We start from the raw sequence: 18,949 nt of genomic DNA, 5'->3' as shown, positions 1-18,949 counted from the left end.
CCTTGAACCAAGTCTCTGTCACTGCACAGATGTTTTATGGGATAGAGGATTGATAACCATAGACCTTTTTCAAATTTAGCCCCGAAGAAGTGTCTGGTTACATGACTTACTCAGAGTCACACATTTAGGCAATGGAAGCTGAGGGAATCAAACCTTGCACCACTGGACCACAGGAAACAGCTCATTAACATCTTCTTAATCCTCTAAGCTAATTATTAACCATTTATAAGCCGTGAATGCATTTCTACTGGGATAGTGAACTCCAGAGCTGTTGCAAGCCTTCCACAATTTTACAATGTCATGTGGGTACTTGACCATTAGATTTAATACCAGTAGTATGTGTTGTTCAGTTGTTCCAGCTGCCAAATTGCATTCTAAGCCATTTCTTAAATTTTTAACAAATTGTTGAAGACATATCTTATGATTTAAATGATGGGCTAGCAGTAGTGCATGGGGATAGCATTCTCTCACCTTACGACTTGATATGATGGTGAGTCACTTCTTTGCCCCATAGTTGACAAACTCAGGGGATAGATTGTAAAGCTGTTCCATATCCTTCCTTTTGGCTTAATCCTTGAGTACTTTTCTTATAAATAAGTGCCATTATATTGGTTCATCACAGCCTTCTGTATTGTCTCTGTTATAACCATTCATTCATTCTGAGTTTATCATATACTTCATCTATCCATGTTGTTGGCCTAAGTATCCAATAATGTTTCATTTTGATAACCATATTACAGCTGAAGAGGCATCATGAGGTCTCATCTCTCCCCCTAGAATATATGCAAGTGTTTTCCTTTTCAGATAAGAACAGTGGCACCTTGGATTTGATTGGACTGATGGCCACTAGGAGAAGTCCATTGCTGCAGTCATTAAGGTGGTTGCTCTGCCCACTCATAATAACCTCTCCCTAAGATTCTAAGGATAAAATGTATTCATAACTAAGATTTTTTCAGTTACAAGGCAGTATATTTCCACTAGGGGTATAGTAAGGTAGCCTAATGGCCCTAATCATTTATTGGTCTGTCTCTAGCACCTCTCTGATTTAGTAGTGAAATATAGTCTAGCAACAGTGTTGATTCCATTTCTTTAAAATAGATTTTGAAGTGTTGACAGATGTTCTTGCCAAAATGTGTCATTTTAGTTGAAAATAGGTATTTTATAACTACTCAGATGGCATTCATTGTAAGGAAAAAAGACGGAAAGAAAGAGATAGGTAGCAGCATTGTCAGTCGAGTTATAAAACTAATAATTTATCATTACACATGAAAAATGACAAAAAGAATGCTGATTAACTCTACAAAAGCATTTATTATGCATAACATTTTAACAAAGTTATGCTGGGCATTCATTTTTAAAGCAAATCAGATGACTTGGTTACTTCTATACCGGAAAAAAAAAGCAGTTGTGGGAAGAACACTTAAGTAACTACTAATGGAATAACACGTTTCCTAATAACAGTGTCATATGCTATATGTTATAGCTAGGATTGACTTTAAAGCAAATTCTTTACCATTTAGTTGATAAGTTTTAATCTATCATGCCACGATTCTGAAATATGGAACCAAAATATGTTGTTCACAATGGTACAACTAAAAAACATTATCACCAGTGGTTGATGAGGTACTGAATCATTCTGCATGCTGTTGTTTTGTTCAACATGTACATTTCTGATACTGTACTTTCCTTTCAACAACATGCAGATAGTTGATAACAAAATTAGTAGATCACTCTGAGACCCTTTTTGTAGAACAGGTACTTCCACAAATTTTGTTGACAAATACAGCAAAAATACTTCCTGAATGAAGTGAAAACCAGACCCCTGTGCCTCATATGCATAAATAGCACCCGTACCCAGTTAAAAATGCAAAATAAGTAAAATAGTCATGAAGGGACAATGACCTGTAATCTAACAGCAAGGCAGAGAACATTTGAAACAAGATGTGATGGACCAGTGGTTCTGTTAATTTATTTCTTAATAACAAAATTCACTCAAGCCTACATTGCCTAACTGTGGGACTCTGAGCAAGTGACTTAGCCAGACACTGCTCCTGGGATGAGTCTAAAAAAGGTTCATAGAGAGTAGTGCTCTACCCTAGAAAACAGGTACAAACATTTATTTATTTACCAGGAAAGTCAGACTGGGTCAGAAGCCCATTTTCAGAGGAGGCCCAAGGAGAACAGATCCACAGAAATATAAGCAAAATACAATAATTAGTATACATATAGTAAGATGCAGAATACATATCATCCAGTTAGTCTATACAAAGAAGTATTCAATACAGTTTTCTAGTAGCCAGGTTCAAAAAGAAAAACACAAGCATTTTAGCAAAGATCACTGTGAGAAAAATAAAATTAGTACTGTGCACATATTAAGTAATAGTTATGAACAAATGAGATTTGCTTTATATATATATGCATATATTTTTGAGTAATAATAACTGAGGAGAGGGAGAAAATTAGGTAAGGAGTGGACAGTGTGTTGAGAGAGTTATAAATAAAATAAAAATTACAAAGATATATGGTGCGAGAAGGTTTATGTGTGATATGGGTCATACAGAAATGAAATAAACACAGGAGAAGGTTTGAATAAAATAAGATTACTGCTTATTTGAAGTCTACTATCATATATTTAGTTATTACACTGCGCTAATAGCTACATGCTAACATTTTTATTTCACAGCTTTGCTGCTGTACAGGCACCTTATACAGATGATTATAAGTATACCTGCATACTATTATACTTTATTTTACATCATTTAAATTCTGTGAGATAGCAAGATATTAAATTCCGAGACTACAGTGATCTGCAAACATGGAGAAAAGTGCTGCAGTTGTATGTAGTAATTATTTCAGCAAAAAATAAATCCTACAGTTCCAGTTTTTATCCAATGTGAGCTTAAAGAAATTGCTTCTCTTTGTTTTGCTTTCAAGATTTGCATAAAAATACACAGTGGTTGCTGTAGAAGGCATTATCAAGGTAAGATTCTTTTTTTCCTCTTCCTTGCACTCATGTTATTACTACTGAAACACTCCTGAGAGTAGAATATTGTGTAGGATTTATCTGTGACAATACGACTACAAAACTTTTTCTTAGAAAATGATTTATGGTGCCCCTGGGGAAGGATCTGTGTTACTTTAAAGCAAAATAATTACAACAATGTAACATACTTTTAGCTCCATGCACATTGCCTTCATAGTGTAACAGCAGACACATAAGTAAAATTGTTATCTGTGGATCTCCGTTATGAAATGTTAGATGGCCTATGCAGCTCGACTGAAGAAACTCCAGCTGTACTTGGTTGCATGCCGCCTACTCAGAGGTGATCTCTGCCTGACATACAAGGCCATGTCCAACCCAGAATTGATGGACATGCTCCACCTAAAGAAAACCTTATCCCCTCAAGCCACACGGTCTAGGAATCTAAACCTCACCACAACAATAAATAGGACGTGCTGGAGGGATAGATTCCTGTCACAGAGACTTCCCATGCTTTGGAACAAGATTCCAATGTACATTAGACAGAGCTCCTTGCTAACACTCTTGAAGAGAAACCTTGACAAGTGGATGGGAAACAGAAAGCTTACCCTGGGGATCACTTCAGTGGCTGTGCTGGACAGAGACACAGGGAACTAATCTAAGAGAGCGTCGAAAGCCAACACATTCTGGCTAGGCTTATAAATGCCATCTGGCAGATAGCCTAGTATCTGCCTATGAACCTAAGACACTAAGGTATGCAATGTGAAGAGAAGGGGAGAACTGAATATGTATCCCAAAGCAAGAAGACTGGGAATTGAAAGACAGAAAAGGGAGAAGGAGACAAAGATAGAGAGAATGAATGAAAGACTGCACGCTGCGCACAACACAACAACACTGACTAAATAAATAAGCATCATGAAGCATGTGTGTTGAAAAAACATGTAAATAAACAGGGGTACAGTAAAAATAAGGCCAGCAGTCTGGCCTATTTTCCCCATAGTAGTACAGGAATTGTAGCCAAAGCATTTGATTTTGCTTCCTGTCTGACACTTGGGTTGTCACGTGCTATTTTGCCTTCTGTATCTGTGTTTGTCACTGTGCTCTATTCTTTTATGTGCAACCATTGCCTTTACAGCAGCTCTAGGAGAGGTGACCCAGGTTTTCAGATGCTAGAAAACATAACTGATTTTCTCAAAAACTGGAAGAATTACTATTTTTAAGCAAAATTCATTACTTTCAATACATAGTGGGTGTCTGTGTGTGTGTGTGTGTGTGTGTGTGTGGGGGATACTCATACTACCCATAATCATTAGACTAAATCAGTTGAAAGAAAAACATTTTCAGATTTGCGAGATGGAGGAGGAATTTTGGTCATCTGTTATTATTGCCTTTTCATTGTGGGAAGTTATCATGCTGTATGCATATTGCAATAATGAAGAGCGGTAGGATATGTAGAGAAATAGAAGGGATGTCTAACTGTGTTAACCCATAATGTTTAGGTATATAGCAGAGTTGATGCCTTGGAAGGCATTTTGCTTCCAATTGTCTATGTATGTATATTTCCAAGTGGGAAAAATATATATTTGCCAGCTTACTATATGCATTGCCTGTGATACTCTGCATTTTTTTTATTTGTGCTGCTTCAATTTACTGAAGCAGTCCTAGTATCCTAGTACAATATACATATGATTATGTCGACCAATGTTGCACATCTGCTATTAGCTTTGACATAATTTGTATATTCCTTTAAGAACAACATGAAGGGGAATGGGCCAGAATGTGAGCAGCAAGCTTGTATTTCAAGTGATCTGTTTAGGAGGGGCAGCAGCTTCAGGTGTTTTTCACTAAATAAATTAGTTGATCTGTATTGCACTTAATATTGTTTACTTACTTGAAGTATCATAACATCTGATTACTGTCTAGTTTCATACCATACAAAACTTGCTGTCTGTTTTACTCACTTTTTATTAAATGAGCATTAAATAGTCCATATGTAAGTATCATATTTTTGACTTGATAGCCCTCCCTAACTCTGGTCTCAAATAGTCTAAACGTTTGATGACATTTAATTTACTTTAATGTATTAATTTCTTAACTGGATAAATGAACTGGTCATCATGGAGTATTTTTGGCCATAACCCATGTCATGCATGAATGAAGTACACCTTAGACACCTTATAATAGGCAATCATCTAGCATGCTTTGTTTTAGAAGTGGGAAGAAACTAGAGTTCCTAAAGAAAACCTACATAAATATTGACATAAATATTGGGGAAACAGTGTAAGCTCAATAAAACAGCAACTAGAGATTTGGAACGAACTTCATATCCCGAGGCTGAGAGTCAGAGATCTGATCTTTATCACTGATTTATCATGTTTCTTTTTACAGCCTCAGTCTTGTGTCATTTTTCTTTTTTTTCCTGTCTTTTTTTTCTTCATTTGGATTAACCACCACTGAAGAACTTAAAAACATATTATTCAGTATGTTAACAATGTTTTATATTACTAATGAGCTTGCACATGTTATGCTATGAAGGTACTTCAATCAGTGAAATCTGAGTACTGGATAAATTCTGGCATGCTTGTTCCATATGGCAGCCAAGTGAAGGAACAATTTGTGTGCCATTGTCATCAGCTTAAAATAGATGGCATTTGTTTGGCTGCTTGACGTCTGATAGCAATAGTCTCCTTTCTTCAAGCACATAGGAATGCATTTTCGTCAGGAGGTCCTCAGCTTGAATAAATAAATGAAAAACATCATGGGGAAGATGCAATGTGGACTTGGATTGTAGATGATGTCTCATCTCAGTGAAATAGAATCACTGTTAGTAAAGCAGGAGCAACTTACTGAATAATAAAGCCCTGAAAGTAGTCCTGATTAAACAAGGTGACTTCTGAAGGAAACAAAATGACAGCTGTTATTCCAAGACTGCTGCAATGCCAGAAAGTCAAATTCCCATAAGGCACCATAACCTTATAGTTCATTAGATATTTCAGAACTTTTTGAGATGCTCAGTATTGGGAGTAATTAACTGATCGACCATATACCATATGCCTGTTTTGTTTCTTAGCAGATCTGTGTGTTGTTTCTAGTACGACTGTTTTTTTTTGGGGGGGGGGGTGTATTTTTTTGATTAAACCATTTTTGCATAGAAGAGTATGAAAAGTCTCAACTTTAAGTATGAATAATATTCTGTTGCAGGTATAATGAACTTAACAGTTTCTGATCCCAGGCCCTTAAGAGAGATTTATAAAGAAAACTTTCCAGTACTGTTTATCTATACAATAAGTCACTGTCTAATGTAATATGCTATCTGAACCAGCAACTGAATGAATAGAGAATATGAGGCAATATTTTCATTCAGTGCAGTTGATAAAAGCATAGCTCCTTTTGTTACATTAGCATATTAACTACTGTAAGTATTTGATGCTGAGCTTTTTTTTTTTTTGCTTATTTTTCTAGCTTGATAGGCTGCATATTTGGACACTAAATATTTTTCCATCCTCATCTCATTTCCCTAGGTGGGTGCTAAGACTCAAGCTTCCCTCTGCATCTCCTGTCAGATCTCTGTTTGACTGTCTCTCAGTATGGCTATCTAGGCAAGGGTGTTGCATTTTGGAAAATGGGGCCTAATCAGTTGTAAGTGTGTGCCCTTCATGGCTTGGTGCTAAAATGTATTCAGTGAGGTGGGGGGTACTGCAGTATCAGGAGGCTGAATGGAAAGAGGGTACAAGGCCCCCCTACTCATCTTCTAATTTTAATGACAGCAGCAGTGCTCACACTACGTCATCTTATAAAGTCTCTACAAACTTCACTCAGTGTAATACTTTTCTTAGTGCTGAAAGCTGCTGGCAGAGTGGATGATCCCCTGCTGGTGGACATTCTCTCCAATAAAACTAACAACATAGCCAGCTTTAGGTACCTGAAATTACTTTGGCTGCAAGGGGACCTTATTCATCCTTGACTGTGTGTGTGTGTGTGTGTGGGGGGCACAAAAGCTGTATTCATTTCCTGATTATGCTCTTTTACCTGAACAGGACTGTGATAGGCCGGGGTGGTGCAGCGGCTGGTGTTGTCGCTTCACAGCAAGAGGTTCTCCCATTCGATTCTCAGCTGGAGTGCCTTCTGTGTGGAGTCTGCATGTCCTCCCCATAGTCGAGTTGACATTTAAAGACATGCAGGTAGGTGCGTGCATGAATGGGTGTGCCTTCTTTGAAAGTTGGGCGTTGGGTTGGCAACTCGGCACCATAAAAAAAATCCACTGCCAATTATTAGTGGACTGGAGTTCTGCTGTGGCAACCCCTAACTGGGAAAACCCAAAAGACATTACTTTTTACCTGAACAGGACTGTGATATGACCCTGTTAAGATAAAGCTGATAATGAACATGAACAAGGTAAGCACTGGAGAGCTCAGCAAACCAGAATGACTGATCTGAGTGCATACCCTGGATTTTAAGAAGTGCTGTTCCTTCGATCTTCAGGGATGGTTTTCCCTTTCAGGGAGTTCTATAAACATTGGCAGAACACCAGACTACAACTTCCAACTTCTTTGCTGAAGAATTCAGTGCAGTACCAATAACAGCAGAATAAAGGCTCAAAATCAGGAACACATTTTAAGTATTCAAATAGAAAGTTAATAGAATTGCACCTTTTACATCAGCAGTCTTTTTTTTCAGATAATAAGTATAAAACTGATGTCTGGATTTATTGACTGCCTGTAATCCTGAGTAATTTACAAGCAAATCAAATGTTTTGTGAAGGTTAAAGCAAAATTATGAGAAAAATCAGGGAAGGTCTGTGAAATCAGGGGCAATGACAGGTTTGCATTACTCCTCAGTGAGATAAATAAAAGTGACTTCCCCCTGCTGCTGTTTGATGACTGCTACACAGCAGTCACTGGTCTGGTGTGACAGTACCAGGGTTGCACAATGCATTTCTATATGATGAAGTAAGTATATGCTTTGTGTGTGTGTGTTTCTGTGTGTGTGTGTGTGTGTGTGTGTGTGTGTGTGTGTGTGTGTGTGTGTGTGTGTGTGTGTGTGTGTGTGTGTGTGCACACATCCAGTAATGCCAGGACACATACATTATTCTTCTGGGAATCAGTAAAAAATGTAGCTAGCAAGTAATTATATTTCAAAAGTAATGCATAAAATATATCACAACATTCAGACACTTATATCTTCTAAGATTCTAAGAGTCCCTGCTCCCCAAACTGCATAAATGGATATGGGGGGGTCTTTTAATCAACACTGACTAGCTGTTGGTGGTTGGAGAAAAAATGAGGAGAAAAAAATGTGCAAATTTTCTGATTATTCTTTTTAACCTTAACAGGGATGTGATATGATCCTATTAGGATAAAGCTGATAATGGCCTTTGCTCCCAACTGCCCCCATTCTAAAACCAGCCCTGCTCAGATGTGTGTGTACAGAAAGCTGCTGTAGGTTATGTGTATATGTCTGTGTGGGGGTTTGTGTGGTTATTACTACTTTAATTTTCATCACATTCGAACCTTAGAGGTGTCACATGAGGTTATTATCACTTGTGCTCGGGCTGAGGAGAGTGTGGTCATTATTTCTTTTACTTTTCTCATACACCGTAGATTTGTACAAAGAAGGTTACTTTAGCTTGTGTAGGGGCAGTGTACTCTCTAGGAGCAACAAAGAAGAATACATTACTGTCATCATTAGTTTTTCACTTTCCTCACAATCACACTTTAGGAATGTATGCAGGCAGCTGCCTTTCACAGTTTGGGTTGAGGAGTGAGGAGGCAAGTAGTATATATGGATGTCAGCAGTCACTTGAAACACATGGCAGAGGCAGTTTGAACCTTCTGCTTTCATCCCATTCTAACAACAGAGGAATGCATAGGCAGGCTTTTTTTTTTGGGGGGGGGGGGTTAGGGAGGCAGGCATTTCCCAGATAGGACCTGTGTATCCAGACAATATTACTGGCTTGTTAGCTTATTGTGAGCAACTGTTTTCTCATCTTTGAACATTAATTCTTGGGTACAACTGATATCTTTCTTGAAAGAAAACAAAATATGACAGAAATTATTTTCTTACTCATGTTTTTTTTTTGTCACTATTGAATTAAAAGGCTGGGAAAATGTTGTAAAATTCATCACAGAGTATTTATATATCCATATGGCTTCTTGTGTCCTGGCTTATTTGAGTTACTTCCTAAATGAGTATTACTGAGCTGGCTTGGTCAGGAAAGGTATGTTGAAAGGATGTAAGGAAAACTAAATCCAGAAAAAACACAATTTCTTTCCTGAATCATAATTTCCATTCAAGCCATCATTGGATGAAAAGGTTATGTGAAAAGAAAAAAAAATAAAATGCACTTCAGAGCATATAGGGAGTTATGGTTTCTTGAATAAGCTTAAGAGTAAGGCAAAATGTGAGAAAAATAATAAAAAAAGTAATGTGCATAGTACAGGGAGCCCAAGATGGGGAGAAACAGGGGAAGACTGGGGTGTGTGTGTGTGTGTGTGTGTGTGTGTGTGGGGGGGGGGGGGGGACTGAAACAGTAGGCCTAGAATGCCATTTCACCAAAGTCCAGACCTGTACATAAAGTTGCTGCAATGTATCATTGTTGCAACTAAATGTGAGTAACTGTAAATGTCCCTCTGTGAGACCGGCCAACATAGTGTGGTACATAGGCCTGTTGTAATGCAAGATCACTATGCCTACAGGTCAGTCTGTGAGTACTACTCATAAATGTTTACAGCACAAACTAACAGGCTGCTTAGGAAGGGTGGAAGTGACAGGGTGATACCTAGGTTGGAAGTGCCTAGGGTTTCCCCAATTTGACATCTGCTGGGACCCCCAAAATGCTAACACTGGCCCTGATGGTAAATGTAAGAACTGCACAGTGTGCTTAAGTAACTCACTTGGAGGCGCAAACATTTATACTATAGACTGCAAAATTTAAAACCTCTTTAAATGACGTATTTAGAGTCACAAAAGAATTTAAAACCAGAACTATAGACAGAGTTTCCACTATGAATCATTGGGTTGTGTCGGGACAAAGCTACCACCAGATGAACACAAATGGTGGTGGCTTTATCCAGATCTAAAACACAATGCAAAGCTTTTTCAGCAGCTCCTTCAGTATGGAAAATTCACTGCCATGTATGCCTATCCCTAACTTATGTGTACTAACTCCATAGTTGCACAAATGTATCAAAAAATGAAAAATTGTAAAAACAAGGAATCATTGTTGCAGCTGAAATTAAAGCAGTATCAACTACAACGTTTTTATAAGAAACCACAATCAACAAGGTAGAACTCATACAGTTGTGACTGAGTTCCTTCCTTCTACACTTTATGCTTCCGCTGTAGCAGGCAAACTCTGAATTTGGTTAGCAGCACTCAGGTTTAAGTTTATCGGCTTAATTTCCAAAGTTAGATGTAAATTATTTCTTAATTGTTTTAGCACCATTGCTCTTCCATCTTTTGCTATTTCAAATAATGGTGTGAACAAACATTTAAATTAATTTCTGGTTGGTGATTTTAGTTTGTTTTATGCATTTATTTATTTTAGTAATTTTTATGATATTCCATACATGACCTCCTACACTGGTGACTCTATGGGTCATTAGATAATTGCTGCAGTCAGGTCACTGTTGTAGTATGGAATGGATAAAGAAATGAAGCAGATAAACATGACCAGGCAACAGACAGACACAGTATGATAAAATATTTATTGCTAAGTATGTAGTTATTCCAGAAGTTGGGTGCTTAAATCAGTGTAATGTTTCAGAAAGTTCAAGAGACATTTAGCATTTTTTTCCACAGTCAGGGTTTCTTCAACATTCTGCTGCTCTGGGTTTTCTCTATGTCATTTCTATCTGCTCTGGTGGATTTTATCTAATTAGATGCAATCCACATCCAGTATTTACAATGACAAAGACACCATTTAACAGGCATGCTTTTTGATAAACTTGTAGATTCGATAAACATCACATCCATAATTGTTTACTATCAATACTTAGCTGAGCTTATCCATGTTTACTTTAAGGAAAGCTTACTCACTTTACCTGAGTCACATTTTTTTTAATTTATGTATTTGTTGACCAAATTGTCGAACTACTCTACCTCAGATATTTTTTAGCCATAGCTAAAGGTAATGCAAAATATATGATACACTTTGTGTAGCCAATCAACCAGCGTGACATTTAAAAGTAAGCCAGAGTACACTGAGACAGACAGAGAGAGAGAGAGAGAGAAAACATGAACTTTCCACATGACTGGTGGCCAGAGGTTAGTACTGAGCACTCAATCTTGTAAGGATGAGGGAACGAGAGAGAGAGATCTTAACTGCAAAGCCAATGTGTTGTCTCCCAATTAGTATCATGTTGTTATGGCTACTTACGCAGTAGTATAACTGCTTCTAATGACAGGTTAATATCTATACACTTTTCTCCCTGCCAACCAACATCTTCATCTGTTAAATGAAGAGCAATATGATTTCACAAGAGACAAAGTATCCTAACTGCAATGCTTTCCTTAACAGATAATATTCTACAAGACATAAAATGTCCAAAAAGTAACCAGGACCATGTCTACAAATTTAACAAACATGTTGGATAATATACACAATCCTATTCTCATAAATAAGCTATTCCGCTACTGACTCCCACCAAGTTCACTTAGATGATTGAATGGTTACTTCTTAGAGAGAACCTACTGGGTAAATACACGCCATTCCATCTCTTACCCATCAAATGTCACTATGGGAGTTCATAAAGGCTGTCTCCTTGGTCCACTATTATTTATAATCATTATAAATGCCTTCACCATATCACATCCCAATATTTAAGCTCTTTACTGTATTGATAACATGGTCATTTGTAAAGCTGACTTTTCTGTAAGTCTACAAAAAGCACTTTCTGACTATTTCACAGTCACTGTCTGAATACTTGGTTTGAGGATCTTGGACACTCCCTAAACAGGAGAAAGACAGACAACATGCTCTTTGACACACCCATCTGCCATGGCCACATCCCTGATATCAGGACAGTTGCAACCCATCATGAAAGGCACCTCTGCTCTTACACTTGGATCAAAAACGTACGAGTGTGGCTAGTACAATTAACATTGGCCTAAAAGAGGGACATGCAAGATAGGTCCAATTGTCTATGTTTGTCTTGAATGTAACAAGGATATTACTTTCTTTGATTTGCAGGAGCAGTTTACTCCAGATGGAGGGAATGCCAACATGCCCTTTCAATTTATTGAGAAAGATTAAGGTCCTTTGTACAAGTTTTTGAGACTCCGTTAATTCTATGAAAGTACTGTAAGTCCTGGTGGATAGGGCTTTTCATGTCTCAAAAAGATAAACATGAATCACCACAGAGGAATATACAGGAAACAGTATACAGGAAAGTGGCAGCCAGTTGATCTGGAAATCTAAGGGACTTGAGGGCTGTGATTTCTTTGGTTGGTACCTCTGGAGTTTCTGTAGCTAAGTAATATGCTTCAAAAGGTACATAACAAAGGTAGCATGATATTTAAATATGGAGCAGGTAAGATATCAATACAGTGGAAGTAAGACTTCATTGATTCTGGGAGAAATGCTGTTAGTTATTAATTGGGCCAGACTGAAGGACTTTCTAACTGGTGTGCAGACATAATGATCAAATGATAGGGGGATCTACAAGATTTCTAGATCTCTGAAGACAGTTTCTGTTTAAAGGGATGTGGCATCTATGTGCTATAATGAGTAATTATGCATTTATTTTACCAAAGTAGACAGTAGCGCAAATTTTATATTTAGTTGAGACCATTGTCCTTCTGGTCTACCTTCAAGTTAGTGGGTGCAAAAATAACTTATAATTTACAGTCATTGGAGACTTTTATTAGTCAGAGACCTGAGATAATGGCTTATAGCTCAGAGAAATAAATTCTGAATAAAATAGGATGACGTGCTGAATTCTGAGGGACCCTGCTTGTGATATTTTTACTTTCAGAGATGATGCCTGTAACTATAACAACATTTGCTCTATACAACTACTAGTTTGCTATCCACCCACACATGGGTTAATTTTCAGGTTCACCAGCTTGTCAATGATACTAGCATGGGGAATAGTAACAAATACCTTGGCTGATCTGGATATGCCATATGTACCACATAACCCCTATCAGCTTCTTGTGTTAGCATTTTAAATAAGTTTGAGTTTAACAAGGCAGAATATACCTTTGACCTAGCTGAATTGCTGTGGAGCCATGGCTAAGAGATTATCAAAGTCTAATTTTATGAGAACTAGGATGACATCTTCCATGGCTTTGCAAACAACACCAACTAGTCTGTTATTACCAGGGTCACTGTTTGGATCCTCCTCCCTTGTGCAGGAGTGTCACAATGGCTGCCCTTCAGGCCTTATGGAAGTACCTTGTGGAAAAACTCAAGTTAAAGAAGTTTAATAGGGGTTCTGATAGACTACACTTGGTGCTGATTAATTTAAGTTTCCTGGCACATTATTTGGGCCCGTGGATGTGATCTTTGTTTCAGATAGGGCTGCTAGGGCAGTTATAATAGTTCATAGTTCATAGGTTAGTACTAGGTTAACTGCCCTTGCGAGCCATTGTAAGCCTAGCCAATTATCCTTTGTGAGACTCAAACCCTGCACCTTGTGTTTTTAAGGCAAACACCTTAACCATTAGGACACCCTAGGGTGTGGGATAACATTTTTTACTAAATTTGTTGGCTAGGACATTAGCTATTTCTTTGGAATCAGAATATTCAGCATCATTATGGATCAGTTCAGAACATTGTTGGGTGTTACTTAACTTTCAGAAGTTACAAACAACACAATATGTGACTGCACCTTTCATTAGCATTCACTATTTCCCAGCCTCATCTAGTTACTATCAGCTCCATTAAAATTTATGTTTATATGCATTGGTTTACTTTTCATAAATTGTTTATTTAATTTGCAAAATGTATGAAGTCTGTCTTCCTACGTGGTCTTTTTTGGAGGTCTCAGGGGATCACCTCATATTCTAAATCTGGGAGGTAGTGTGCTGTCTTCTTGCCTGGCATGCCTGATTTCTTACTACCTTGCTGTGAATAAGACTGTAATGCAGCTTCATGTAGAGCTTTGTCAAGACATAGGAGTAAAAGATACTGGCTTCAGAAACATCTCTCACTGTGGCAGCCTCAACAATATTCCTAATAACAAACTTCTTGATAGCTTTATCCTTGAGTACACATTAAGCACAGTTGGTGCAGCGTACGGGTTGATGTACCCATTGTCCTTTTTGGCCTGTCCATTGTTCCTTATCTTCTTCAGCAAAAAGAGGCAATACCCAGAAAAGTTCTGAACCGATCCATAATGATGCTAATCATTTTGATTCCAAAGAAATAGCTAGTATCTTAGCCAATAAATTTAGCATAAACTTTATCCCACTTGCTATAAAACTACCCTCACAATTTCAGAGCCTGAATCTAATTAAGATCACTTTGGAAGATGTCCTGAAGACCTTATCCTGTATAAAGCACACCACATCCATTGTCCCAAATAAAATAATTAGGAAACTTGATTATTAGCACTAAGTGTAGTCTATCATAACCTCTATTAAACTTCTATAACATGAGTTTTTGCACAAGCTATATTCCTTAAAGCCTGAAGAATCATGCTTGTCCATATATAGCATCTTTTATGCTATAACATTTATTTCACCTAACTGTAATGTGCTACGTGTTGTCCTTTGCCCTACTAAATGTACCTATGCTTTTCTATGTAGTTGCTAAACCTAGTTTCCTTTTATCTTATAACAAGGTCATAGCTGAAAAGATACCTTTTTGGTTCAACCTACTTGACTTTTACATTCAATCAATCAACAAATTTATAGAAATGCACATCTGAAGTATATACATTCTAAAACTATGCAATGGGACCTGTACTGATAATGTAATTAGACAAAAAATGAGATCTCACTATATAAAACAGCAGGTAATGGTACAATGCAAGTAATTTTAATTTCTATATTTGTTTCTCAGCATGCAGTGCACAAGAAGATGCAAAAAAAGCACATACCTTAAACCCACCAGGTGAAAATGAAGCAGAGAATGAACATCCTAAACAAATATGTCACGTTTCCAAAATGGGTAAGGAGTATTTACCAAATCTTTACTTGGAATTCTTAGTTGCATTCAACACCATGCTTTTTATTTCTAATGAGGATTAGAACACATTTTCAGACATGAGAAATACGTTTTTTCTTACATTTATGCCAGACTATTAGACCCTAGACTTTCAGGATTATTTAAGACACTTGGCATGTGGTACTAAGGTCTAAAAAAACATCCAGGGCATGTAGCAACCCAGCACATAGTATAGACTGTTCTATAGCACTGACTGCCTACTTTGTAACTTTCATAGCGTTAATTATTTTATCAGACAACTAGAGTTGATTTAGAGACAGCCATTAATAAAACAAAAATCATACAATTTCCGATATTTTATTTTGTGCTATGAGTCTTGTATATTCTCCCTTGGTTAGCTATATCATAGTGTACACACATTTTGTATAGCTGCAGATTGGTGTGTGTGTGTGTGTGTGTGTGTGTATGTATGTATGTATGTAGGTGTATGTATGTGTATGTGTGTATGTGTGTGTGCGTGTGTGCGTGTGTGTGTGTGTGTGTGTGTGTGTGTGTGTGTGTGTGTGTGTGTGTGTGTGTGTGTATGTATGTATGTATGTATGTATATGTGTTTGTCTCTGTGTCTGTGTGTGGCTGGATCTGTCTAAGTATGCATATGTATATACACACACACACACACACACACACACACACACACACACACACACACACACACACACACACACACATACTGCTTGTGTGTTTACATCAGTGTTTGTTTATTTGTGCTTCCTGAGATTAGTGTCCTATCTCAAATCCATATTAATGCATGGGGTATAGAAACATTAGGGCACACTGGAAAAATTGTGTTCCGTTTTCATGTTACTTAGACTTATTGCTTCTCATTTTGGTACATTTATATAGAAATTGCAGTGATTTCTAGGTAAATCACCTGTTTTCAGTGAAATATATTCATCTCTTTTTTGTTATGAAGCTCATTTGAAAACTATGATTTGTGACCAAATAATTCAGTGTGACCCACACAAGAAGCATATTTTCCTGTTTGTTAAATTTTGAATGTCTACTTTTACATCTTTGTTCATAGGTTCATAGGCTCATACTAGGCTATCTGCCCTAGGGCATTTATAAGCCTAGCCAGAGTGTGTTTGGCTTTCGCCACCCATTTTAAATTAATTTTGCTATGCCCTTTTTTGAGGTTAGTATACTGTGCCTCTGTCTAACAGTGACACAGAAGTGATACCCGGGGTAAACCTACGATCTCCCATCCACTCATCAAGATTCCTCTTGAAGAGAGTCAATGAGGGACTCTGCCTAACCTGGACTGGGATTTTATTCCAGAGTGAAGGGAGCCTCTGAGTTATGAATCTGTCCCTCCAGCATGTCCTATTTATTTCAGTGCTGAGGTTCAAGTCTCTTGAGCGCGTAGCTCGATGGGATATGGATTTTCTGAGGTGCAGCATGTCCATTAATTCCGGGTTGGACATGGCTTTATACGTCAGGCACAGATCGCCTCTGAGCAGGCGGTATGCCACTGAGTAGAGCTGGAGTTTCTTTAACCGGGCAGCATATGGCATCTGTTTGAGCCCTTTGATCCTCTTGGTGAGGTACTTTTGGGGTCTTTCCAGTTGCTGCAGGTGTCTGGTAAGGTACATCCCAAAAGGGGCATTGTACTCAATTATGGGCCTGATGAGGGATGAGTAAAGAGGCACGATGACCTCCCCTGATCTAGATGTGAATCCCTTCATGATTAGGTGGGCTATATAAAATGTTTTTCTGACCACTTTGGCCACGTGGTTGTCAAATGAGAGATTGCTATCAACTTGGGTCCCCAGGTCCCTAATTACTTCTTCTGTATTTAATGGATTACCACCTATGTGGTAATTTGTGGGCACTTTGTTTTTGCCAAAGGGGATGACTATACACTTTTTGGCGTTTAGGTTGAGGCCATGGCTCTGGCACCATTTGTCTGTTTCTATGAGGCCCTTTTGGAGGATGCTTATGTCGGCTGGAGAGTCAATTATGGCGCCCAGTTTGCAGTCATCTGCGAACTTGGTCAGCCACAGTCCTTCCGTGTTGGCCTGTACCTCCGAGAAATATATACCGAACAAGAGAGGTCCCAGGACTGAGCCTTGTGGGACACCACTTGTAACTGGTTTGGAGTCTGACATGACTCCAGCAATTCTAACCATGTGGGTTCCGTCCTTGAGCCAGTTTGCAACCCATCTAGTGACATAGGGGTTTATATTTAAGCTGGTGAGCTTATCTATAATGCCCAAGTTGGGTATTGTATTGAAGGCTTTTGCGAGGTCCAGGTAGGCTGTGTGGACCACCTTCCCCTTGTCAATGGCCTTGGTGACTGTTTCAAAGAAATTGACCAGGTTTAAGAGGCAGGATCTGCCCTTAACAAAGCTGAACTGGGTAGGATCCAGTGTCTGTAGGTCCCCAATATCTTTATTTATGAGGTCCATGATGATCCTTTCCATGGCTTTGCAAACCAAGCTAGTTAGGCTTATGGGGCGATAGTTTCCAGGATCCGTTGAGGCACTACCTTTGTGGAGAGGGACCACTGTTGCTGTACGCTACTCTTTGGGTACATATCCTGTAGTAAGGCTGAGATTGAACAGTAGTTTTATGTTTGGGTTTAGCTCTTCTTGGAGTTCATGTAGGACGCAGTCCAGGACACCGTCTGGTCCCATTGATGCTGTGTTTTTTGCTTTGGAGAGGCCGGCTCTTACCTGAGCATCTGAGATGTCAGGGGGGCAGCACTCTGCTGGGATAGATATTTGCCATTTTGGTGGGGGGGGGGGGTTTGTGCTGAACCTGTCAGCTAGGATGTTGGCAATGTCTTTGGGTTCGGTGTATTTTTTGTCATTTTGGACTAATTCTGAGCATATCTGGGAATTCCCACCCAGGTTCCTAACATAACTAAAGAAAGCCTTGTGATTATCCTTAGTGTCCTGTGCAAATTTTCTCTTGAAGCTGGCCTTAGATGATTTTATGAGTGCCGGTATTTTTTTGCTAATACTGATCAGAGATGCCTTCCCTTTTTGGGATTTTGCTCTATCATGTTGTAGCTTCCTCCTCCTATTGTATAGTTTGTTTATGGCTGGGGTCCACCAGACAAGACATCTGCCTTTGTAGGATTGGGTCTTGGTTTTATTTGGGATTGCATGATCCATGCATTCCTGAAGGTGTTCATAGAATGCGTTTATAAAGGATTCTGCGGTCTGGGCCGTATTTTCCACAGGCCCGGGGACTTTGAAGGATTCCACCTCGGTTTTGAGGAGTGTGAAATTTGTTTTAGTGAAGTTTTTCACTGTGGTTTTCTGGGCAAGGGGTGGGGTCGGGATGTGAATATCCAGTGAGATTAGTTTATGGTCTGATCTTACCAGTGAGGGATACACTTCTGGTCTGGAGCATAGAGTCCCCATGTTGGTGATGATCAGGTCCAGTATGTTTTCCCCTCTTATGGGAGTGGTAACAAGTTGTTCCATAGCATTTGAGTTTATAAATTCTAGGAACCTTTGGGCTAGGGTGTTGGAGCTAGAGTAATGCTCTCAGTCTATGTTTGGGTAGTTGAAGTCGCCCAATATAATGGTGTTTGGAGAGACCTTCATATTTTCCAGTGTTCTCAGGAAGACCGAGTGGGGTTCCTGGGTTTGGGAGTGTGGTCTGTAGCAGGCTATAAACTGGAAGGCAGTTTTACCCACTGTTAGTTGCACATGGATAGTCTCTGATGCTTCGTGCTGTGCCACCAACCTGGAGGTGTGGGTATCTTTGACGAATATTGATACTCCCCCTCCTTTTGTGCTTTGGTCCAAGTTTTGGGGCCGAAAAGCATGGTATGAGGTATAACC

General features: G+C 38.7%; 1 long non-coding RNA gene across 6 annotated transcripts in view; it reads left to right on the top strand.

The window, feature by feature from the left end:
- LOC122808762 overlaps positions 1-18,949 on the top strand; it is a 183,852-nt gene that overhangs the window by 75,858 nt on the left and 89,045 nt on the right. For all 6 annotated transcript variants that reach the window (XR_006365826.1, XR_006365827.1, XR_006365829.1 and 3 more), the window contains one exon: positions 14,988-15,095. This is a non-coding gene — a long non-coding RNA (uncharacterized LOC122808762). The remainder of the gene's footprint in view (positions 1-14,987; positions 15,096-18,949) is intronic.

Source organism: Protopterus annectens, chromosome 8.part0 (assembly GCF_019279795.1).
Source record: "Protopterus annectens isolate FY-2018-M chromosome 8.part0, PAN1.0, whole genome shotgun sequence".
In the NCBI taxonomy this organism is placed as follows: Eukaryota; Metazoa; Chordata; order Ceratodontiformes; family Protopteridae; genus Protopterus; species Protopterus annectens.
Note: the sequence above shows the minus strand (reverse complement) of the source record. Positions and strands in the feature narration are given on the sequence as shown.